Source organism: Anomaloglossus baeobatrachus, chromosome 6, assembly GCF_048569485.1.
Source record: "Anomaloglossus baeobatrachus isolate aAnoBae1 chromosome 6, aAnoBae1.hap1, whole genome shotgun sequence".
In the NCBI taxonomy this organism is placed as follows: domain Eukaryota; kingdom Metazoa; phylum Chordata; class Amphibia; order Anura; family Aromobatidae; genus Anomaloglossus; species Anomaloglossus baeobatrachus.
Genome location: NC_134358.1, coordinates 335,970,124 through 335,996,694, shown reverse-complemented (window position 1 = coordinate 335,996,694; position 26,571 = coordinate 335,970,124).

The following is a 26,571-nucleotide window of genomic DNA, read 5'->3' as shown; positions in this document are numbered from 1 at the left end:
AGTAAATAAACACATACACCCAAAAAATACTTTATTTGGAATAAAAGACAAAAAAAACAACCTCTTTCACCATTTTATTAAAAATCCCCAAATACACCTCCAGGTCTGACGTAATCCACAGAGGTCTCGCGACGCTATCAGCTCTGCTACATGAAGCTGACAGGAGTGGCAGTAGAACACCGTCGCTCCCGGGAGCTCCATGCAGCAACTGAAGGGAGTCACGCAGGCAGCGGGGACATCACTGAGGTAGTCCCTGTGTGTGTGCGGTAGTGCCTGCGTGTGCAGTGATGCTGGGGGCTGTAGTGCCGGTGTTTGTGCAGAGAGAGAGAAGAGCAGAGAATGAGAAGAGCAGAGAAGAGAAGAAAATGAGAAGACAATGAGAAGAGAAGAGAATGAGAAGAGAATAGAAAACAATGAGAAGAGAAGAGAATGAGAATGCTTCAGGCAATGTGTTACGTCCGGGTGGTGGAAACACTGGACCGTACACCGGGTTCCCTTGGTGAGGCAGCCAGGCCGGTCACCCCGCCAGAGGGTCTTGATGCACGGCAGCCGAAGCACTACTGGTAGCAAGACAGTCCGTAGGAAGCGGGAAAGTAGCTGTCGCTGAGAACACGGAGTTCCAGAAGGCAGTCCGGGTGACGAGGCTCAGGGTCCGAGGCTGGGTAGAAGGGTCAGACGGAATCCGGAACCTGCTGAGCGAGGGGACGGATCACCAAACGGAGTCAGGGACTGGAGACTAGCGGAGCTGCAGAGGTGGTGGAAGTTTCACCGAAGTCACCGTCAGTAGGACTGGAACAGACGTGGTCAGGACCGGCTGGCGTGGCAGGACAGGCTCTGTGAGACAGACAGGGGTTAATACTGGACACAGCAATACGGGGACCTGAACTCCTAGCTTACTAAACACGTAGAACAGGCCCCGCCCACCAGGAAAGAGAATCCTAATTTACCCTGTACCTGTCTATGCAATTTCCTGTTTCTAGGTGCTGGCCCTTTAAGAGAGGGTCAATGACCGCGCGCCCTAATGCGCATGCGCGAGGCCCGTGTGCCAGAAGCCAGTCCAGGGAGCGGTGCAGAGGAAGCAGGAGTGCCCGGGTGAGTGTCCCATGTTGCAGAGGGGCGCCGGGAGCGGGAAGCAGGACACATGGGGGGCGCAGATGAGGAAGAAGAGGCCGGGACCGGGGTGGTGAGCAGGGAACGCCGCCGGGAACCGGGACCACGGGGACTGGAGAGCGGGGACCGGGAAGCGTGACAGTACCCCCTCCCCCACGCCCCCCTCCCCGCAACCGGGACAGAAAGGCACGAATCAGAGGGGTGCCAACATTCTCCCGGGGCTCCCAGGACCTATCCTCAGGACCATAACCCGCCCAGTCCACCAGGAAGTATTGCCGACCTCGCACGGTCTTCATGGCCACGATATCCCTTACCGCATAGATGTCATCGTCAGCGATGGGAGGAGGAACAGTACCGGCACCAGCGGAGAAGGGACCAAGGACAACAGGCTTGAGCAAGGAGACATGGAAGGAGTTGGGTATCCGCATCGTGGCCGGAAGCTGCAGCTTGTAGGAGACAGCATTAATCTTGCTGATGACTTTAAACGGCCCGATGTAACGAGGACCCAACTTGTACGATGGCAACTTCAATCGGACATATCTGGATGCAAGCCAGACCAGATCACCTGGGGAGAAACACGGGGGATCCAGGCGCCTTTTGTCCGCATGTCTCTTCATCCGCAAAGAAGCACGCTCTAGGGAAGTCTTGACAGAGCTCCATATAGCTGAGAAGTCCCGAACCAGAGCATCTGCCGCGGGGACATCGGAAGCCGAGGATACTGGCAACGGGACAGAAGGCTGAAGTCCGTAAACGACCTGGAAGGGAGAGCTGGAGGTGGACTCGCTGATGTGTTGGTTGTGGGAGACTTCAGCCCAAGGAAGAAGCGTGGACCAATCGTCGTGATGGATGTTGACGTAGTGGCGCAGGAAGAAAGTCAGGATCTGATTGACCCGTTCCACTTGGCCATTCGACTGAGGGTGGTAGGCCGAAGAAAAGTCCAAGGATACTCCCAGATGTTTGCAGAGAGCCCTCCAGAAGCGCGAGGTAAACTGAGTTCCTCTGTCGGACACAATGTGTGCAGGAAAGCCATGCAATCGGAATATGTGTTGTATGAAGGAGTCAGCTAGCTCCTGGGCAGAGGGCAGCCCGGCCATGGGAACGAAGTGAGCCATCTTTGAGAAATGGTCCACCACAACCCATATGACCGTGTGTCCAGAGGACAAGGGTAAGTCTGTAATGAAGTCCATTGCAATATGTTGCCACGGAACAGAAGGAATGGGCAGGGGCAGAAGACGTCCATATGGTAGGTGCTTGGGTGTCTTGTTCCGGGCACAGGATGGACAGGCTGAGACGAAGGTTGCGACGTCTTTACGGAGGGACGGCCACCAATAGTGACGGACAATCATGCTCCAAGTCTTCTTCTGACCAGCATGGCCGGCAATCTTCGAGGTATGACCCCAGTGCAGGACTCTCTGTCTGTCAGTATCTGAGACATAGGTTTTCCCTGGGAATATCTGAGTCAGAGCGACAGGAGTCACCGGAATAATTTTACTGGGGCTGATGATGGGCTGGAACGTCTCCTCCTCCAGCTCCACGGGCACGAAGGACCTAGACAAGGCGTCTGCCCGCACGTTCTTATCCGCGGGCCGAAAATGGAGTTGGAAATCAAATCGAGCAAAAAACAAGGACCAGTGGGCTTGTCACGGGTTCAGTCTTTGGGCTGACCGTAGGTACTCCAGATTCTTGTGGTCTGTGTAGATGATCACGGGGTATACTGCTCCCTCCAAGAGGTAGCGCCATTCCTCCAAGGCCAGCTTGACGGCCAGTAACTCCCGATCACCGATGGTGTAGTTGCGTTCAGGTGCCGAGAAGCTCTTGGAGAACAATCCGCACATGACCATCTTCCCGGTGGAGGATCTCTGCATCAACACTGCCCCGGCCCCTGAGGAGGAGGCATCCACCTCCAAGGTGAACTGTCGGTTCAATTCAGAGCGATGGAGAACCGGGGAAGAAGCAAATGCCTGTTTCAAAGAACAGAACGCGGCATCGGCCGCCGATGGCCAGTCCTTAGGATTAGTTCCCTTCTTAGTCAAGGCAGAGAGAGGCGCAGTCAGGGCAGAGAAGTGCGGGATGAATTGACGATAATAGTTTGCAAAGCCGAGAAAGCGTTGGATGGCCTTCAGTCCGGAAGGAGGAGGCCAGTTGAGGATGGAAGACACTTTCTCTGGGTCCATCTGCAGGCCAGTGTCCGAGATTACATAACCCAGGAAGGGAAGAGACGACTTTTCAAAGACGCACTTCTCGTACTTGGCGTACAGACGGTTCTCTCTAAGCCTTTGGAGTACTAGCTGCACGTTCTCTCTGTGGGTTTGTAGGTCCGGAGAGAAGACCAGGATGTCGTCCAGATACACCACGACACAGACATAGAGGAGGTCTCTGAACACGTCGTTCACCAATTCTTGGAAGACTGCCGGAGCATTACACAGACCAAAGGGCATGACACAATACTCGTAGTGCCCATCCCGAGTGTTGAATGCGGTCTTCCATTCGTCTCCAGAGCGAATGCGAACCAGATTATAGGCCCCACGGAGGTCCAACTTGGTGAATACACGAGCTCCTCGGAGCCGATCGAAGAGTTCGGGGATGAGTGGCAGAGGGTATTTGTTTTTTACGGTGATCTGGTTTAATCCTCGGTAGTCAATGCAAGGGCGCAGATCACCTTCCTTCTTCTTGACAAAGAAAAACCCTGCTCCGGCAGGGGACGAGGACCTCCGAATGAACCCCTTTGCCAGGCTCTCGGTGATATAGGCAGACATGGCCCGTGTTTCAGCAGGGGACAAGGGGTATATCCTACCTCTAGGAGGCGTAGTTCCCGGCAGTAAGTCGATGGCACAGTCGTAGGGACGATGAGGCGGTAGTACCTCTGACTCCTTTTTATCAAACACGTCCGTGAAGGACCAGTAAGCAGAAGGCAGTCCTGGTAGAGACTCTGGAACCGGAGGTCGTCGGATGGGCTGTATGGATTTCAGGCATCTCTCGTGACACGAGGAGCCCTATCGGGTAATTTCACCTGTACTCCAGCTGACCGACGGTTCGTGTGCCCGTAACCATGGGAGTCCCAGCAGGATCTGATGAGACATGCGCGGGAGGACGTAGAAGGTGATCTTCTCGGTGTGCAGGGCACCGATCCGTAATTCCATAGGCCTGGTGATCAACAAGACGGTGTCAGAGAGGGGTCTCCCATCTACAGAGGCGATCACCAGCGGTTTCTCTAGTGGGAGGACAGGCACCTGGTACTTATCCACCGTGGCCTGCTGGATGAAGTTGCCTGCTGCTCCGGAATCGAGATATGCCTCTGCCGTGAACCGGGTCTCTTCTGTTGTCACTTGAACAGTCCATGTGACGGAGTCTGAGAGAGTCCCAGCACCTAGGGTGGCCTCTCCTACCAAGCCTAGGCTTTGGAGTTTCCCGGCTTCTCGGGACAGGAACGTAGCAGGTGTGTACCATCTCCGCAGTAGAAGCAGAGACCCTTTGCTAGTCGTTCTGCTCTGCGTTGCTCAGACTGCCTCAGGCGGTCAATCTGCATGGGCTCGTAGGTAGAAGCGCCAGGTGACGCCGACTGGGGAGCGATGGGCTTCAGTGGTGGGGAGGAGTGCCGTATCGGACGCCTCTCACGGGACACCTCTTTGGATCGTTCCTGGAAGCGAAGATCCACTCGGGTCGCTAGAGCGATCAAGGCATCCAGGGTGGAAGGCACGTCACGACCAGCCAGCTCATCTTTAATACGGCCCGAGAGTCCCTCCCAGAAGGCGGCGGTTAGGGCCTCATTGGTCCACCCTAATTCTGAGGCCAAGGTGCGGAAGCAGATAGCATATTGGCCCACCGTCAAAGTCCCCTGACGTAGCCTGAGGAGCGATGAGGCGGAAGCGGAGGCGCGTCCGGGCTCGTCAAAGGTAATACGAAAAGCCTGCAGGAATTCCTGGATGTTGGTGGTTACCGTATCCTCCTTCTCCCATAAAGGGTTCATCCAGGCCAGTGCTTCTCCCTCCAGATGGGACATCACAAACGCCACCTTGGCTTGGTTGGAGGGAAACAGGTGCGGAAGCAGCTTAAAGTGGAGGGAGCACTGATTCAAGAATCCTCTGCAGGTCTTAGGATCTCCGGCATATCGGGGTGGAGAGGCCAAGCGGAGTTTAGAAGATTCCGAGGAAGCCGCCACTGGAACAGTGGCCGTGGACTGTGCTGTAGAAGCCTGAGATGCCAGGGACGTGGCTGTTGCTTGCAGCGTGTTCAGGCGGGTATCCACCGAGGACATGAAGGCCAGCATGCGGGACTGGGTCTCGCGCTGTCGTCCGAGTTCCTGCTGCAAGTTGCCCAGCTGGGCCGCTAGTGCTTCGGCGGGATCCACGGCCTGTTCTAGCTCTTACGTCCGGGTGGTGGAAACACTGGACTGTACACCGGGTTCCCTTGGTGAGGCAGCCAGGCCGGTCACCCCGCCAGAGGGTCTTGATGCACGGCAGCCGAAGCACTACTGGTAGCAAGACAGTCCGTAGGAAGCGGGAAAGTAGCTGTCGCTGAGAACACGGAGTTCCAGAAGGCAGTCCGGGTGACGAGGCTCAGGGTCCGAAGCTGGGTAGAAGGGTCAGACGGAATCCGGAAGCTGCTGAGCTAGGGGACGGATCACCAAACGGAGCCAGGGACTGGAGACTGGCGGAGCTGCAGAGGTGGTGTAAGTTCCGCCGAAGTCACCGTCAGTAGGACTGGAACAGACGTGGTCAGGACCGGCTGGCGTGGCAGGACAGGCTCTGCGAGACAGACAGGGGTTAATACTGGACACAGCAATACGGGGACATGAACTCCTAACTTACTAAACACGTAGAACAGGCCCCGCCCACCAGGAAAGAGAATCCTAATATACCCTGTACCTGTCTATGCAATTTCCTGTTTCTAGGTGCTGGCCCTTTAAGAGAGGGTCAATGACCGCGCGCCCTAATGCGCATGCGCGAGGCCCGTGTGCCAGAAGCCAGTCCAGGGAGCGGTGCAGAGGAAGCAGGAGTGCCCGGGTGAGTGTCCCATGTTGCAGAGGGGCGCCGGGAGCGGGAAGCAGGACACATGGGGGGCGCAGATGAGGAAGAAGAGGCCGGGACCGGGGTGGTGAGCAGGGAACGCCGCCGGGAATCGGGAGGCGGACCACGGGGACCGGAGAGCGGGGCACAGGGACCGGGAAGCGTGACACTATGCTTTGTACAGCAAAAAGTATCCTTCCAGCCGCATACTACCGCAAATGTGAAAACTAGATCTGTCGCCCATTGAAAAACATTGAAGGTAGTGCTGCAATGTACAGGATCCGGTGAGCTGCAGTTTTATGTCCAAGGGAAAAAACGCTGCATGTTGCGTTTTGGAAACATGGTAGAAAACTGCATCTCACAGGATCCAGACAATGTCGCATCCAAACGGATGCAAACGCATGTTACCGCAAGTCCATTGACATTGCATTGTGCTGTCAACGGATCCGGCAACATGCGCTTTCAATCTTTCTGCCGACCGGCAGATGAACGCTAATGTGAAGCTAGACTTACGCTAGAGCAGGGACGCGTCACCCTAGCTCCTGAGCACGTGCGAGCTACACAAGACAGGCTGACCGCTGTCAGACAGGGAAGAGCGGCGCGCGCATGCGCTCAGTGACAGGAGTGGGTAGATAAAGTTGATGAGGTTTAATAGACCATGTATATGGTAGCAAGAAGCCAACTACATCATTGGGGGAATACATGAGGATAAGTGCTGTCATACCATGTAAACATTATACACTCTCATAAAGAATCATTATATAGGTACACGAATAAATATATACATAAATGGCAGTCAGAAAGAATCCACAATAAAACAGATATTCAATACATATGAAACATATTTCATAATCTCAAACATCACAGCATCTAATCATTGGATGAAAGAATGAAATATGTTTCGTATGTATTTAATATCTGTTTTATTGTGGATTCTTTCTGACTGCCATTTATGTATATATTTATTCGTGTACCTATATAATGATTCTTTATGAGAGTGTATAATGTTTACATGGTATGGCAGCACTTATCCTCAGGTATTTCCCCAATGATGTAGTTGGCTTCTTGCTACCATATACATGGTCTATTAAACCTCATCAACTTTATCTACCCACTCCTGTCACTTAGCGCATACGTGCGCCGCTCTTCCCTGTGTGCTGGCGGTCAGCGCATCTTGTGTAGCCCACGCGTGCTCGGGAGGTAGGTGACCCATCCCCACTCTCGAGCATGCGCAATGCTGATTGCCAGTCTGGCTGCCCGCCCTTCGGGTCTTTGCGGCGTGCGCATGCGCCACCTTTAGTGACGGGTGGAACTAATGTTTTGGGTTATTAATTCCCAGGAGACTATAAAAACCCATGCACGGATTTTGTCCCTCCCCTGATGAAGCAACAACCACGGTGGTGAACTACTTTTTGCTAACGCAAAACATACGTAGGGGCCTTTGACGAGGTGGTGACAGCGCTCTTAACATACTGCAGCCTGCTTTGCATGGTTATATACCCTGGCTTGCTTACCCCTATTATGGGCTTTAGCTGTGTACTTTAGTCTGCAATTTGACACTATATTTACCTGCTGACTTTACTGTCACGGGTCTTTTACACCTATTATGGTATATCTAACCTTGTATTAGCAACAGTATTATATAATATTTTTTCTACTGTCACACCTGTCTTATTCTTTTATATGAGTGTCTGTTTTTAATATCACTTATATAATAAAATCTTTCTATTTTTTCACCTTATACTCCTGCTTCTCCTGGTGTTTTTTGATCTATTTTGGAGTGTTGGTTTCACATTTGATTTCCTCACACATGGATTCAATTGTGTTAATTTTGTAATGGCTAATTGGAGTTTTTGCATATCAAATCTCAAATTAGGTATGAGCCTTGCCAAAGACTTTTGTTAAAATCGGCAAAATTTGGACTTTTGTTCGGTAACTGTTCGTGCAGGCTCGGCATCAGCACCCAGGTAAAAGTGCCAGGGCCTTGGACAGCCTGGGGGCTTACCCACTTACCGTTGTCGGGGATGGTGATCAGTTTTGCAGCCCCCCAGGCCAATTGCCAGAGACTGCAGTGCTCAGGCCACCAGATGCAGTCTCCTGCCTGCCAACCGTTTAAACTTGCACGCAGCGATCACTTCTGTTTACTACAAGACATAATATCATACCAAAAATATTGACAGTAATAGTAGTTCGTACATCTAATGTTACTTGCAGTTAGAGGCCCCTTTCACAAGTCAGTGATTCTGGTACGTTTGTGCTTTTTTTTAAACGTACCAGAATCACTGACATACGCAGACCCATTATAATGAATGGGTCTGCTCACACGTCAGTGATTTTTCACTGCACGTGTCTCCGTGCGGCGTACCCGCATGTGCGTGATTGCCGCACGGAGACATGTCCATTTTTTTCTGGCATCACTGATGTTCCACGGACCACGCAGTGGCATGGTCCGTGAAACACGTGCCAGAAAAAAACGTGCTTTTAAAATAAAAAACATTTTAACTCACCCGGCGTCCAGCGATGTCCTCTGCAGCCCGTGCAGCTTGCTGCTTCTGAGCCGGCTCATTATTGTCGCGCATATTCATGATGCGCATAATTAATAGAGAGAAAAGAAGTGCCAAAAAACTGAGGGATCACCATATACATAATTAATCAAAAATATTTTATTGTATATCAAGGAACATAAAAAGCACATTTGTGTCACACAACACCAAATGGTATCACAACAACCATTGACAAATTCTAAAAACATTTAAAAACATTCAAAAGGAAACCATGTGATTCCCTATATAAAGTGGACCAAGATTCTAACCAAGCTAGCTGGTATAATGAACAGATCAGAAGTTAGTTAAATTTTCAAAGCACATGGTGTTGCAGCATAGCAAAAAATGTGCTGTAGCACTTCACAAACAATTATACATATTGAACCCAGCAACAGCTTGTAATGCAGTCATAATATACCTTGATACTTAGACAAAGCAGCCTTGTGCAGAAAAATTATAGAAACCCCAATATCTCAACTAGCATAACCCCAGGTTAAACCTGAGCACCACAATTCCCAGAGCTGCAGCCTGATAATCCCCAGCCCTGGGCTGAGAAAATGAGTGCAAAAAAAAAATCCCTCCTCAAGGAGACAGATTTTGACTTGACTCGTGTGTCTATGCACCAAAGTTCAAAGGGTTAAAACAGGATAATGTAAAGCACAAAGCTGTTTGAAGGTCCAGGGAATCACCTTACCCACCCGACGCGTGTCGTCACACTTGGTGACTTTCTCAAGGGCAAAAAAGTTACTTTTTTGCCCTTGAGAAAGTCACCAAGTGTGACGACACGCGTCGGGTGGGTAAGGTGATTCCCTGGACCTTCAAACAGCTTTGTGCTTTACATTATCCTGTTTTAACCCTTTGAACTTTGGTGCATAGACACACGAGTCAAGTCAAAATCTGTCTCCTTGAGGAGGGATTTTTTTTTTTTTTTTGCACTCATTTTCTCAGCCCAGGGCTAGGGGTTATCAGGCTGCAGCTCTGGGAATTGTGGTGCTCAGGTTTAACCTGGGGTTATGCTAGTTGAGATATTGGGGTTTCTATAATTTTTCTGCACAAGGCTGCTTTGTCTAAGTATCAAGGTATATTATGACTGCATTACAAGCTGTTGCTGGGTTCAATATGTATAATTGTTTGTGAAGTGCTACAGCACATTTTTTGCTATGCTGCAACACCATGTGCTTTGAAAATTTAACTAACTTCTGATCTGTTCATTATACCAGCTAGCTTGGTTAGAATCTTGGTCCACTTTATATAGGGAATCACATGGTTGCCTTTTGAATGTTTTTAAATGTTTTTAGAATTTGTCAATGGTTGTTGTGATACCATTTGGTGTTGTGTGACACAAATGTGCTTTTTATGTTCCTTGATATACAATAAATTATTTTTGATTAATTATGTATATGGTGATCCCTCAGTTTTTTGGCACTTCTTTTCTCTTTATTAATTATTAGCTTTCAGTGCCAGGGGTGATCCCAGGATTTGGTGCCCTCCTACTTCTTGAGTAAACAATATTCATGATGCGCGACACAGCCGACCCGGAAGCAGCTGCTGCGGGGGTGAGCGCCGCCCGGATGCTGCACCGCGGGAGCGATCAGCACCATGGAGAGCGGGAGCGGGCGCAGGTGAGTTGATTACTAAGTGCAATCACGGGCCACGGAGAACGGAGCCCGGATTGCACTTAGACAACCCACGTGTGCCGTGATTCACGGCACACGCAGGGACATGTGCGTGTTTTACACGCCAGTGAAAAACGTCAGTGTTTTTCACTGACGTGTGAAACGGGCCTTATGCAGTGATGGAGGTAATTGAGTCACCAATGGAAAGCTGTAACGCCATCTAGGGGTTTATACTGGTATTGTTTATAGACACATTTAGATATTCTTTCTGCACTATAAAACTTTGCACATAGAACTTTTTTACAAGCATTTTTGCAGAGAAGTATAATTAGATACCCAATTTCTCCAGTATATAAGATCTTTAGTCTGCTTTTAATTAATCAATTTTTAAATTAATTATTATTATTCTTATTTATTTATAGAGCATAATATGGCACATTATGAACTTGCTACATTATTTACATTATATCTATAGCTCTGCGCGCTGACAGATATGTATCTAAAATAATGCTTAAGGGCTTTATCACTATATTTAATCACAACAACTATATTCTATGCCACAATTTAAACATATTATTGTATTTCTTACCAATTTGGTGTCGCTCTGGTTGTACTTGGTTCTATATATTTGTCCGCATTCCTTATTGTCCACATGTAACTTCTGCTTATTTATATATTGTATTTTAAAGATTTTCAATAAAGACTTTTATATACTTAGCTTCTGTATTCTGGATTATGTTATTTGGAATTTAATTTATTTGATACTCTTGGTGAAGCTGTTTGGTGTCCAATTTCACACATATAAATATCCAATGTATGTATTCTCAGGCTGGGGAGACCCATGGTTATTCGGCCCACCCCAGCCTAAAAATAGCAGCCTGCAGCCACTTAGAATTGTTGCATCCATTAAAAGGGACAATCCCAGAACTTTACCCGCCTTTTTCCGATTGCCCTGGTGCTGTAGCAATCGGGATAATAAGGGGTTAATGTCAGCTCACAGCTGCCACTAAGCCCTAGATGAGTAATGGGAGGCGTCTATGAGACCTCCCATTACTAATCTGTAAGTGAAAAGAAATAAACACAAACACCGAAAACATCCTTTATTTGAAATAAGACAACCCCCCCCCTTTACACCTTTATTAACCCCAAAAGACCCAGGTCTGATGTAATAGTCCCATGACGATTCCAGTTCTGCTATATCTGAAAATAAAGCGCGCAGTCATAGAACAATGACTGTCCACTGTGAGCTTCAGGCAAAGGCAGAGACTGAGCAGCGCAATGAGCGGTGATGTCACTCAGGTTAGTTTCCCACGGTCCTCCACCTGTAACCGCAGGTAACTTTATTAAACTCAGTGACCTGAGGTCAGGTTACCTACGGTTACAGGTGCAGACTCTGGGAAACTGGAGTGATGTCACTGCTGATTGCGCAGCTCAGTCTCTGCATGAAACTCACAGCAGGTGGTCATTGTTCTATGCTAGCTCGCTGTCCTTTTATATATGTAGTAGAGAACAATAGGAAAGTACGGTCCTGCACCAACGGGGAATACCTTGTCAGAGAGAGAGGGGAATCTGGTTGAATACGCCATGTAGAGCTGACAAGGGGTGCCAGCTGTTAATCAGCGAAACGGCTGTCGTCCCTTGGAGTGCCTGCACCCGGCTTCTTTCCCGCATGTTTCTAGCGCACCATTCTCAATAAAGTGGACTTTTATGCAAGGTGATGGTCAGTGCTGCTTTCTTCTTTTATTCCTGGACACTTTGTGTAGCAGAGCTGGGATTGTCGTGGGACCTCGTGTGGATTATGTCGGACCTGGGTCTTATTTTGATACACAGCCAGGATAAGCAGATGGCTAGGGGCTGCAGCCTGTAGCGTAGGCTTTAGCTGTGCTTGGTATCATAATATGGGGGGACCCTATGCCAATTTTTATTTATTTCATTTTATACCACTATAGTGACCTGTAGACAGAGTTTGTGAGTGGAAGTAGTCAGACGCTGTCACACAGGCCGGAGGCGCATCTAACTGCAACTAATCACAGATGCCGGTGAGCAGGGGGAAGCAGTGAATATGCATGATACTTATGATCTGTCCCGGAAGTAGAATGAGAGGCAGCAGGAGCAGTTATATACATGCCAGGGACTCTGTAAGTATGAAGTGCTTGCTCCCATTCCCCTATCCCTTCTACCACCATTTTAAGCGCCGGATTCTTATATGGGGACCGGCATCCGGCCAGATACCTGGGATTAATTCTGGGCCAGAACTGTTTTTTTTGTTTTGTTTTGTTTTAACCTGGTTGGGATCGGGTATCTGCCAGTTCGCCCATCACAAAACGCTGGTTAAAAACGCACAAATAATTTACATACTACAGTTTTAGGCAACAAGCTGCACCAAAAAACACAGCATGCACACAGAGCCTTAGGCCTTATGCCCACAGGGTGTTTTTCTAGCAGTTTTCTTGCTTTTTTTTACTCAATAAAAGCAAGGAAAAAGCATCCCAGCAAAGTCTATGAGAAACATGACTTGCTGCGCCCACACTGCTTCTTTTGTCATTGCTTTTTTTTCTTGCTGAAAAAAGTAACATGTCAATTGTTTGTGTTTTTTCCTGCTTTTTCCCACAATTGACTTCAATGGAGTCAAGGAAAAAAGCTGGAAAAATCGCATGTGTAATGCCCACGTTGCTTTAGTTTATACGTTTGGGCGTTTTTTAAAAAAAAAATAAAATAAAAGAGACAGGATGTGAAGTTACAGAGGGAGAAGAGAAAACTATGGCTATGTAGATTCCTTCATAGAAGAAATCCACATAGCCAGAATCAGCAGCTGTTTCCTTATCCCCAGTGTTTACCGTGACACCTCTCTGCAGGGAACCCCGCTGAGGTCACAAGGTAAAGAGTTCATCCCAGCGGGGATCTCCAGGAAACTCCCCAGTGATCCTCCTGCATGAACTGCATTCACCTTGTGACGTCAGCGGGGTTTCCTTCACTTATGTGGCATAGGCCGTGCATCAGCAAAACAGCAGGATCGAGTACAAAAATGATTAAAATATAAACTTTAATAGTTTCCTTTAAAAGGAAGCAGGAGATCCTTACTTCACAGAAGTTATCTTAAAACCAAGAACACACAACAATCCCCTTTTAGCATGTATAGGGGTTCCAACAAGGCCAGGACTGCACCTGTGTAGATAACAAAAACTGGTATGCTGACCTGTTTAATACATACACCAGGACAGTTCAGCAGCAGGGCTTGGACAACCACAATATCAAAAAAGGTCCAACAGCCCTGTATTAAAGATAGAAAGGATGGAGCGATCTCACCCAATCAGACGACGATATGCACTGATGCGGCGTCACACATGGGCAGTCTAGCAGGGATTTAAAATGATGGCGGGCATGAGGCAGCGGTGCGCAGTGTTTGGAAGCAGCGCTGCTGCCGTCCGGTGAGTCCCTGCTGACATATCTTCCTAGCGGTTTGCCTGGTAAGCTGATCCTGCGTTAGCAGTATCTTATATTATGTATTTACTTTTTTTACAGCATGTCCTCTCCAGTCCTTATGTGTAAGGACCGACACCTGACTTAAGACTCCCCTGACGATTACATCTGTATGAAACGCGTTGGGAGGTATAGGGACATCGGGACCTCAATCCTAATTAAGGGGACCAATTGGTGAGTCCATTAATGAGGACTACTGGGACGCCCAGGTGGATATGAGGATCCTCTTGACTGATAGTGGATGGATCGTCGTCTGATTGGGTGAGATCGCTCCATCCTATCTATCTTTAATACAGGGCTGTTGGACCTTTTTTGATACTGTGGTTGTCCAAGCCCTGCTGGTGAACTGTCCTGGTGTATGTATTAAACAGGTCAGCATACCAGTTTATGTTATCTACACAGGTGCAGTCCTGGCCTTGTTGGAACCCCTATACATGCTAAAAGGGGATTGTTGTGTGTTCTTGGTTTTAAGATAACTTCTGTGAAGTAAGGATCTCCTGCTTCCTTTTAAAGGAAACTATTAAAGGTTATATTTTAATCATTTTTTGTACCCCGATCCTGCTGTTTTGCTATCTATGATACCTTGAGTGCGGTACACTACCAGTGACTATATCTTAGGCCGTGCATCAGGCATTCAGTATTCTTGCGGTGTTTTACTGTGACATCTCTCTGCAGGGAAGTCCGGGGATGTCACACGGTGAATACAGTTCATGCAGGAGGATCACCGGGGTTTCCTGGAGATCCGAAGCTGGGATGAACTCACCTTACTCACCTCTCCGCAGACTTCCGGGACACGTCCGATCGGCTTCAGGACCTCCGGGTAAACTACCGATGCTGTCACCTGACAGCAACATCTGGTCATTTAAACCAGCTGGGCGATAAAAATTTGGCGATCCACCACTGGACTTATATGATCAGATGATGCTGTCAGCTGATCGTTTAAACCAGCTGGGCAGTAAAGAGCTGGCTTTTGACTAGACTTAAAGGTCAGGTGACCACATCAGCTGATTACCGGAAGGTCCTGGAGCTGATCGAACGTGTCCCGGAAGTCTGCGGAGAGGTGAGTATAGTATTTTTTTTTTTCTACTGATGCATCCTCTGATTGCTTAAACAGCTTTGAAACAATCAGCTAATATGTTATCTGATTCAGGTTCTTGAACCTGACATATCATCTGATTGGTTTGCCTTCCAATCAGATGAGTTTGGATTCAGATTGGGCATCACGGGATCCTCGATTCAGGACTACAGCGGAGGGGGGTTCTTTAGTTCAATAAAGATGGAGTCATTAATTGTGTTTTATTTCTAATAAAAATATTTTTCTCTGTGTTGTGTTTTTTTTATCTTTACTAGAAATTCATGGTGGCCATGTCTAATATTGGCGTGACACCATGAATTTTGGGCTGTGTATTATCAGCTGGCCCTAACCCATTATTACCCAGAGAACCACCCGACACCAGGGCTACTGGAAGAGATGGATACAGCGCCAGAAGATGGCGCTTCTATGAACGCTCCATTTCTGGGGCAACTACGGACTGGAATTTTCAGCGGGGGGGCCCAGAAAGCTTGGGCCACCCTGTACTGCGGATTCCAGTCCCCAGCTGCCTAGTTGTACCGGCTGGACACAAATTGGGTGAAGCCCACGTCGTTTTTTTTTTTTTTTTATTTAATTATGTCATGAAATAATTAAAAAAAGGGCTTCCCTGTATTTTTGGTTCCCAGCTGGGTACAAATAGGCAGCTGGGGGTTGGGGGCAGCCCGTACTTGCCTGCTGTACCTGGCTGGCATGCAAAAATATGATTCACCGAAAAGGACATAAATTCAAAGGAATTTTATATATATATATATATATATACATATATATATATATATATATATATATATATATATAAAAATATGGCGAAGCCCAAGTCGATTTTTTTTTTTCTTTTTAAATTCATTTTAGTGTCCAGCCAGGTACAACTAAGCAGTTGGGGACTGGAATCCGCAGCGCAGGGTGGCCCAAGCTTTCTGCCCCCGCTGCATATTGCAGTCCGCATCCACCCCAGAAAATAAAATTGCCATCTTCTGGCGCTGAATCCAACTCCTCCAGCGGCCCTGGTGCCGGGTGGCATGCTGGGTAATAAGGGGTTAATAACAGCTTTGTTTTACTAGCTGGTATTAAGCCCAAGATTCTTAATGTCAGGCCAAGTTTGACCAGGCCATTAACCCTAGAATGCATAGCTGTGGCCTCGCAGGCCTGCTAAGTTACTTGTTTTCTATTTTCTGCAAGATTACTTTAGTTAGAATTTTGAAACTCTAGGTATTCCTCAGGTATATAGTTGTTAGTAATTTCCAGTTCTTCATATATTTTCATGATATAGGCATTTCGGTAAAACAACTCTTTTTTTGGGACTACCCCATATTCACATACCTGGGGCCTTTTAGGCCTGTACTTGGTTTACATGTGATCCTCAGTCTTTTTGTCTGTACTGTTGCTGGGGAAGACTTTGTCTTTATCTTGTCTTACTTTGTCTTTGAACTTTTGATGCCTACCATGATGGAGCGAAGCAACACAAAATGCTTGCCAAGGCAAATTACGGAAGCTATTATCCGATGTAGTATACATTTTCAGGAACATCCAGAGCCAAGAGAAAAATAAAGAAAGCGCTGTTATATTTGTCCAGCAAATAAAGAAAGGGAATCTGAGCGCTTCTGTACTACTTGTGGACAAAATGTCTGCAAGGAACCTTCTTCCAAAAAAAATGTGAAAATTGTTGGGGTAATCTGTAATGTTGAACAGGAAAGTTTTTGAAAAGAAATATTCCTTCACCATGTTTACTACAACTTTTATATAAAAATTTTTTAGACAATCTTTATATATATATATATATATATATATATAGATATATATATATATCTATATATATATATATATATATATAAAAAAGAATTATATAGAATGCAAATATTGGGCGTTTTAGGCCGATGTAATTACTTAGTTTGTTTTATGCACATAATTATAATGTTTTGAAATATTCAATATCTCAAATAAACTTTGAAAAGTATTTCTATTTGAGTTACTCCATGTTATTTGCACACAGGCATAAAAGGCCCCAGGTATGTGAAAGTGTAGATTTCTATGGTTGCGCATTCTAGGGTTAAAAAACTCCAATAAAGGGTTAAAAAAAGACACCACACAGAGAAAAAATATTTCATTAGGCCAATGTGACACTTACGAGTGCCTCGCGTATATCTCGCGCAAGTCTCACGTTGCATCATCTGGCATGGACTCGCACTCTCCTCACAGGAGTGGGTCGGTTGCATAGAGATGCATGCAACCGACCCGCTTCTGTGAGGAGAAAAACTTACATACAAGACACATGAGTGTATAAGCCATTTGACTAAAAATATATTTTTATTCAAACAAATAATTTAAAAAACATACATATAAAACACGAGGTCACTAGCAGGTAGCCTCAGGTTGTCAGGAAAGGTTTAGTTGAATTAAATACAAAAATACAAAAATACAAAAAGATGGTGTGTGTGTGAATATACTCCAAGTAGTAAGGTGCCTGAGAACAGGGGCTGAAAAGAATCCTCATAGGTAGAGGGATATAGGTTAAATATAGACGAGATAATAATAGATGCTCAGAAATGACAAATATATTGTCTAGGCAAAAAAGTGTCCATATATAAGCAAAAAACGGGGGAAGTGAGCATACAAATATTCCTCAAGGGTGGGAATAACAATTTCCTAAAGCAAAGTTTTACCTAAATTTCCAGTGGCAAGAATGGGAAAAAACAAAGCTATGAATGGAACAAGAGAGATAAACTGCACCTAAGGGGTAGTGTAATAAAAGACCCATTCTAAAGCAAATACTAACTATCAGTAAGCCACAAATCTCTGCAACAATGTAGAGGAGAAATATGCCAATAAGCAGGGCACCCAGCAGAGGATTCAAATGTAAACAAGAATCCCCATTAAGTCCACATAATGGTAAAGGTCACAAAACTGGAAAAGATGAAATCCACGAAGATTAGATCCACAAAAAACAAACCGCCCAAAACTAAGATTGACTCAGAGGAGCCATGAGGAAAAGCTCGGGCACACAAGGGAATGAAAAAGGCACACAACCAAATTGAAAGACAACCTGAAGGTGAGAGGAAGTACCCCTACACGCACTTCGCGTTTCCTTCTTCTAGGGGGTGTCTTAGTAGCGTATACCCAGGGTTTTTATACCCCTACTCACCGATCGCCATGTTGCTAGCGGCGCTCCCATCTCCCGGCATCACTTCCGTGTTCATCAGGCCCAGCATTTGATGTCACCGTGGTCCGCCCATGTCAGACGCGTCATGGCATGGGAGGAGAGTGGCAAGGTCTGGAGACGCGTAACCTAGACGACCAGGAAGCGGGTGGAACGAGGGAGCGCACATCAGGGCGGTGAGAGATTGCACAAGGATATGGGATCCATTAGGAAAATTAACTATAAGCAGCAGTATTGGGCTAGCAGTAATCAAAATAATATTCATAGATCATGAATGTGATAAAGTGCTATATATAACCTGCAACACTACGTATGTGGTTTACTATGTAATGTGTCCGTGCAATCTGGTATATGTTGGCTTAACTTCGAGACAACTTAAAACACGCATTAGGGAACACGTACGCTGTTACGGGGGGCTGTCTGATAATAACTTAAAGGAGTATCAGACAGTCAGGGTCCACCGTGCAAAGACTCTGCTGCAGACTATGGCAGAGTGCAATACCTCTGTTAACTCACAGAAGGATATAATAAGTAAAGCAATTCCTCCCTTACTTGGAGGGTGTGTGGAATGATCTCTGTTAATAATCACAGAGACAAAGGCAATGTGTGCGAAATGGCACCTACCTAGGTCCGCTCTTCTAGTGGTGCAAAAGAGACGAACAGCAGCGTAAGCCGCACAAAGCTCCTACCTGCGTTTGCTCCACTAGTGTGCGAGGACACGAACCACTAGATATGGCACCTGCCTAGGTCCGCTCTTCCAGTGGTGCAAAAGAGACGAACAGCAGCGTAAGCCGCACAAAGCTCCTACCTCTGTTCGCTCCCCTAGTGTGCGAGGATACGAACAACTGCCAGACGCAGTATAAGGAACGTTACCCTAGCGGCAACGTCCACCTACGAGTCGAATCACAAGGCCCAGCCAGACCATGTGCCTCAGGCACCTGCCTATGTCCGCTCCCCTAAGAGGTAAGGATACGGACAGCAGCCGAAGCTGTAAGGTATAAGAACGCTACCCTGCCGGTAGCGCTCACCTAGCATAGACAGAGGAATGCCTAGAGGAACGTGCACAGGGCGTCTACCCTCATGCATGAACCAAGAGGACTGAGCGCCATGCGGCGTGTGTCAGGGTCTTATATAGACTCTGTGCCTCATCCAAGATGGAGGACACCAGAGCCAATCCGCTGCCAGAACGACAAGAGTGACATCATGCTGGCCTATCACCGAGCAAGGCGTCACAAGCACATGACCAGCGACCAATCGGCATAGAAGGTGTCAGAGACATGTGACCTCGTGTCAGCGATGATGTCACCCGCACATGTGCAATGGCTCCAAGATAGGACTTAGTCTCCAGCGCTCGCACATGTGCAGTAGCAAGAAATCTGGACTTAGTCTCCAGCGCTCGCACATGTGCAGTAGCAAGAAATCTGGACTTAGTCTCCAGCGCTCGCACATGTGCAGTAGCAAGAAATCTGGACATAGTCTCCAGTGCTCGCAGCAACCGTAACAGTACCTCCCCCTCAAGGGCCCCCCTCCCGGCGACGCAGGTAATCGGCAACTAAGTCGGGAGCATGGACAGCCTCCTCAGGCTCCCAAGAGCGATGTTCCGGGCCGTAGCCCTCCCAATCTATCAAGAAGAACCTGCGCCCTCTAACCATCTTAGAACCAACTATGGCTCGTACCTCATAGCTAGAGCGAGAAGAATCAGAAGCAGGAGAGTGCACTTCACGAGCGTGAGGTAAAATTGCCGGCTTTAGCAGTGAAACATGGAATTTGTCATGGATCCTAAGATGGACGGGTAACTTCAATTGGTAGACTACAGGATTTACCTGTCGAAGAACCTCATAAGGACCCAGGAAGCGAGGAGCAAATTTGACAGAGCTCACTCTAAGTTTCACGTTTTTTGCAGAGAGCCACACAAAGTCCCCTGGAGAAAAGACAGGAGCCAGGCGACGAAACCGATCGGACACCGTCTTCATACGGTCCTTAGCTGCTTGGATTGACTCTTGAGTCCGATCCCAAACCTCTCTGGCATTAGTTGCCCAGTCGGCCACAAGAGGAGGAGGTGCAGCAGCGGGAAACGGTACCGGTACCCTAGGGTGTTGCCCATTATTGAGTACGAACGGTGTCTGCCCAGTGGCCTCAGCCAGCGAATTGTTAAGGGCAAATTCTGCCCAGGGTAGGAGGGAGGACCAGTTATTGTGGTTCTCAGCAACAAAGTGTCGAAGGTATATAATCATGGATTGATTGGTACGCTCAACCAAACCATTGGTCTCCGGATGGTATGCCGAAGATAGATTCAACTCAATTTGCAGAAGGCTACAAAGATCTCGCCAGAAACGGGAAGCAAATTGCGGGCCTCTATCACAAATGATACGATCTGGCATCCCGTGAAGCCTAAAGACATGCTTGAGGAATAGTTTGGCTAGTACCCTGGAAGATGGGATTCTCGATAACGGTACGAGATGAACCATCCGGGAGAAATGGTCCGTAATGACCCACACAAATCTATGTCCCTGTGAACATGGAAGATCACCCACAAAGTCCATGCCTACCACCTCCCATGGTCTATCTGGCACTGGTAAAGGATGCAAGAGCCCAGCCGGTCTCTGCCGTAATGGACGGTTGCGAGCACACGAGTAGCAAGAACCGACATATCTCTTGACGTGGCTGGCTAAGTGTGGCCACCAATACCACCTCTCCAGTAACTCTCGTGTCCGCCTAATACCAAAATGCCCACCCACCTTTGAGGTGTGGGCCCATGACAGTATATCATTCTGTCGATCAGGCGGAACAAAGGTCTTGCCCGGTGGGATTTGGTCTAACGTCACAGGAGAGAGCGTATGAAAAACCCTGGAGGGAAGGATAAGACGAGGTTCGTCAATCTCTTCCTGGGTAGAAAGCATAGAGCGAGACAGGGCGTCTGCCTTGTTATTCTTACTCCCAGACAGATAGTTGATGGAGAAGTGAAAGCGGGAGAAAAACAAGGACCAGCGGGCTTGGCGAGGATTCAGACGCTGAGCGGTTTGTAAGTACGTCAGATTCTTATGGTCTGTATAGACCTGGAAAGGATGTTTCGCTCCTTCCAGCAAGTAACGCCACTCCTCCAAGGCTAATCTCAAGGTGAGCAGTTCCCTATCCCCAATGGTATAGTTTCTCTCTGCCGGTGAAAAGGTTTTAGCAAAGAAGAAACACGGCCTTTTTCTACCTGCACTGTTCTTTTGATACAAGACCGCACCAGCACCCACTGAAGAGGCATCAACCTCTAAGAGGAAGGGCTTACTCTCATCGGGTCTTTGAAGAACGGGGGCAGTTGAAAAGTGTCTTTTTACTGCCTCAAAAGCCTGAGATGTCTCAGTAGACCAGGCTTTGGGATTAGCACCTTTCTTAGTCAAGGCCACCAAAGGGGCCACCAAAGTAGAAAAATGGGGTATGAACTGCCTGTAATAATTTATGAATCCTAAGAAGCGTTGCACCGCCTTCAAGGAATGAGGTTCGGACCATTGCAGGACAGCAGAGAGCTTCGCAGGATCCATAGCCAGGCCCTCTTGTGAGATAATGTAACCCAAAAAAGGCAATGAGGACTGCTCGAATACACATTTCTCGAGTTTAGCAAACAATGAGTGCTCCCTTAAACGGGAAAGGACACGAACGACATCCTGACGATGAGTCTCCAGATCAGGAGAAAAAATCAGGATGTCGTCCAGATACACCACTACTGAGGATAACAGTAAATCCCTGAACACATCGTTTACGAAGTCCTGAAATACTGCGGGTGCATTACATAACCCAAAAGGCATGACGAGGTATTCATAGTGACCGTCTCGGGTGTTAAAAGCGGTCTTCCATTCGTCACCCTTTCGAATTCGTACCAAGTTATACGCACCCCGCAGATCCAACTTCGTAAAAACTTGAGCTCCTCTCAGTCTGTCAAAGAGCTCCGAAATTAAAGGTAATGGGTATTTGTTCTTTATTGTGATTGCGTTGAGACCCCTGTAATCTATGCAGGGACGCAAATCACCCTCTTTCTTCCGAACAAAGAAAAACCCAGCTCCCGCGGGAGAGACAGACTTACGAATGAACCCCTTCTCTAAACTCTCTCTTATATAGGTCGACATGGCCTCCGACTCAGGTATCGACAGGGGGTAAACCCTGCCTTTAGGTGGAACCGAACCTGGGATAAGGTCTATGGCACAGTCATACGGCCTATGGGGTGGAAGAACCTCAGCACCCTGTTTGGAGAACACGTCAGCGAAATCCAGATAGGGTGTAGGTATGGGAGAGAGATCAGTAGATGCAACCGCAATGACCTTAGGTGGTAAGGGAAGACATCGGGACTGACATTTTGAACCCCAACTAATAATGCTGTCAGACTCCCAGTCAATGTGAGGAGCATGAGTCCGAAGCCATGGAAGACCCAGAAGGACGTCGTCTATACCCTCAGGCAAAACAAGAAAAGAAATCTCCTCTATGTGACCCTGAGACAGGGAAAGGCGCAAGGGAACTGTCCTCAATGTAATGGAGTCAGACAACATAGTTCCATTAACAACACGGACAGGAATAGGCGCCTCTAACATGATAGAGGGAATATTGTGTCCCTTTACAAATCCTGAGGACACAAAAGTCCCGTCAGCTCCGGAATCCACAAAAGCCATAATAGGCCATGTATTCTCAGATAACGAGAGCTGACCTGGGATACAACACTTAGAGGGTGCAGAAGACGTCTCTAGTAACCCCCCTCTAATGGTTACTAGGCCAGGGAGTTTCCCTGACGACTAGGACACTTGTTGGCATAGTGCCCAGACTGACGACATACGTAACATATAGGAGGACCAGACTTGCGTAGTCTGGAGGACGTATGACCTAACTCCATAGGAGTGGGAGATGTTTCAGATGCTGAGGAAGATGGTAGTGGACCCTCAACAACTGGAATAGCCCGAGGCTTAGGGCGTGAGGAAGAGACCTCGAGTCTACGTTCCTTATGGCGTACATCGATCCTCGTTGCTACTGTGATCAAGTCCTCCATAGAAGCAGGGGCTTCACGAGTAGCAAGAGCATCCTTGACATAGCCTGCCAACCCTCTCCAGAAGATAGGAATCAACACCTTCTCTGGCCAATCTAGTTCTGCCACCAGAGTTCTAAAAGCAATGGCATAAGAACTAGTGGATAACGAACCCTGAGATAGATCTAACAGTCTCAGGGCCGCATCATGGGTAACCTGCGGACCCATGAATACCGCCTTAAGAGCATCAAGAAAGTCTTGATGTCTCAGAGTAACCACATCAGAGCGCTCCCATAGGGGAGTCGCCCATTCTAAGGCTTTGTCCTGAAGTAAGGAGATGATAAAGCCTACTCTGGACCTCTCCGTAGAGAAGCGAGAAGAGTTGACCTCTAGGTGTATCTGACACTGACTAATGAAACCACGACATGATCTGGCATCGCCAGAATATCTGTTTGGCAGAGCAAGTCGAGGATCATGTGCAGATGTCACCATGGTCTGAGGTTTATCCTCTATACTCTTGAGCCGTGACTCAAGTACTTGTATGTAACGGTGTAACTGCTGATATTCTGCCATAACTGCCAGACCCTTGGCTCAGTCCTAATGTTACGGGGGGCTGTCTGATAATAACTTAAAGGAGTATCAGACAGTCAGGGTCCACCGTGCAAAGACTCTGCTGCAGACTATGGCAGAGTGCAATACCTCTGTTAACTCACAGAAGGATATAATAAGTAAAGCAATTCCTCCCTTACTTGGAGGGTGTGTGGAATGATCTCTGTTAATAATCACAGAGACAAAGGCAATGTGTGCGAAATGGCACCTACCTAGGTCCGCTCTTCTAGTGGTGCAAAAGAGACGAACAGCAGCGTAAGCCGCACAAAGCTCCTACCTGCGTTCACTCCACTAGTGTGCGAGGACACGAACCACTAGATATGGCACCTGCCTAGGTCCGCTCTTCTAGTGGTGCAAAAGAGACGAACAGCAGCGTAAACCGCACAAAGCTCCTACCTCTGTTCGCTCCCCTAGTGTGCGAGGATACGAACAACTGCCAGACGCAGTATAAGGAACGTTACCCTAGCGGCAACGTCCACCTACGAGTCGAATCACAAGGCCCAGCCAGACCATGTGCCTCAGGCACCTGCCTATGTCCGCTCCCCTAAGAGGTAAGGATACGGACAGCAGCCGAAGCTGTAAGGTATAAGAACGCTACCCTGCCGGTAGCGCTCACCTAGCATAGACAGAGGAATGCCTAGAGGAACGTGCACAGGGCGTCTACCCTCATGCATGAACCAAGAGGACTGAGCGCCATGCGGCGTGTCTCAGGGTCTTATATAGACTCTGTGCCTCATCCAAGATGGAGGACACCAGAGCCAATCCGCTGCCAGAACGACAAGAGTGACATCATGCTGGCCTATCACCGAGCAAGGCGTCACAAGCACATGACCAGCGACCAATCGGCATAGAAGGTGTCAGAGACATGTGACCTCGTGTCAGCGATGATGTCACCCGCACATGTGCAATGGCTCCAAGATAGGACTTAGTCTCCAGCGCTCGCACATGTGCAGTAGCAAGAAATCTGGACTTAGTCTCCAGCGCTCGCACATGTGCAGTAGCAAGAAATCTGGACATAGTCTCCAGTGCTCGCAGCAACCGTAACATACGCGACAATGGAAATGAGCAGCATTCCAAGATACCTCCATCTTGAAACCGATACCAAGTCATTTCAAGTCCAAACATGGCTGTGATGGTAGCAGCCTGCGGGCGTTTGGAATTGATCGAGTAATCTTGGATAAGAGAGGAGGGGATTTAAAAAAAACAGCTAGCCCAATTAGACACCCGTTGGATTTCAAAGATCGGTTGTGTCCGTCCACATGGTCTTAATGATGTGATAAGCTTTGTCCAGTTCCTGTAGTTTGTTTTTTTTAGTGTTATTCTAGTGTATACCCATCGGTATATATTTTAACATTTTTAATAAATATTTTGGATTTTAACTTTGTGTTTTTTCTTTTTAGCTCTGATCTTCTGGTGGCACTTCTATCAAGGGGATCCTGCACCATTAGGGCACCTGCACCTGGCACTATTACGCACTGTATTCATGTTTCACGTATATTTATTTACCTTTGCTCTTCTTGTATACGTTTATACACTTATGCATTTATGTATATATATATATATATATATATATATATATATATATATATATATATATATACTGTATATTTCTAGTGCTTTTATGCACTTTATTAATGTTCACAGTTTTTGTTTATTACTCTCGTTTTGTGTTATTTTTCATCATTTTTTATTTACATATCTATACCTATGTAATTTTTCTTTTTTAATTTTTCTTTTTCCTTCCCTTTTTTTCATTTTTTATTTTTAGTTTTATTTTTTATTCCCACCATTACTATTCACATTTATCCTATTTTTACTTGTAGGCATGTTATATTTATTAATATTATAATAATACATGATTGATTCCATTCTTGCTCACTACTACTTATACTTCTATTTTTTACACTTTTTTATTTTTTCTCACACACTTTCTTTTATTATTTCTTATAATTTTATTTCACATTTCTTTTTTTTTCTCAATCTTTTATTTTTTATTTTATTTTTTTTTTACTTTTTTCTATCTTTTCCATTTCTCACATTATTATTACATTCCTCTTAATTCATATTTATATACATTTATACCCATACTTGTATATTTATGTACGTGTCATATATTTATATATTTTTGTAATTTTATATGTATTTTTCTATTGAACATATTGCACTCTTTCACTTTATACACTATTTGCACTTCATCATGTTCATGTTCTATGAATATTATTTTGATCACTGCTAGCCCAATACTGCTGCTTATAGTTCATTTTCCTAAAGGATCCCATATCCTTGTGCCATCTCTCAACACCCTTATGGGCGCTCCCTCGTTCCGCCAGCTCCCTGGTCGACTAGGTTACGCATCTCCAGACCTTGCCGCTCTCCTCCCATGCCATGACGCATCTGACATGGGTGGACTACGGTGACGTCAGACGCTGGGCCTGACGAATGCGGAAGTGATGCCGGGAGATGGGAGCACCGCTAGGAACATGGCGATCGGTGAGTAAGGGTATAAAAACCCTGGGTATATGCTACCAAGACACCCCCTGAAAGAAGGAAACGCGAAACGCTCGTAGAGGTACTTCCTCTCACCTTCAGGTTGTCTTTCAATTTGGTTGTGTGCCTTTTTTCATTCCCTTGTGTGCCCGAGCTTTTCCTCATGGCTCCTCTGAGTCAATCTTAGTTTTGGAAGGTCTGTTTTTTGTGGATATAATCTTTGTGGATTTCATCTTTTCCACTTGTGTGACCTTTACCATTATGTGGACTTAATGGGGATTCTTGTTTACATTTGAATCCTCTGCTGGGTGCCCTGCTTAGGCTGCTTTCACACTACGTTTTTTTAACATCCGTCATGAACGTTTTTTTAACGCAAAAACGGATCCAGTGCAAATGCGTTTTCATTTCAATGCATTTGCAATGGACTCGCGTCAACATGCGTTCACCTGCGTTTGCGTGCGTTATAGTGAGGATCCAGCG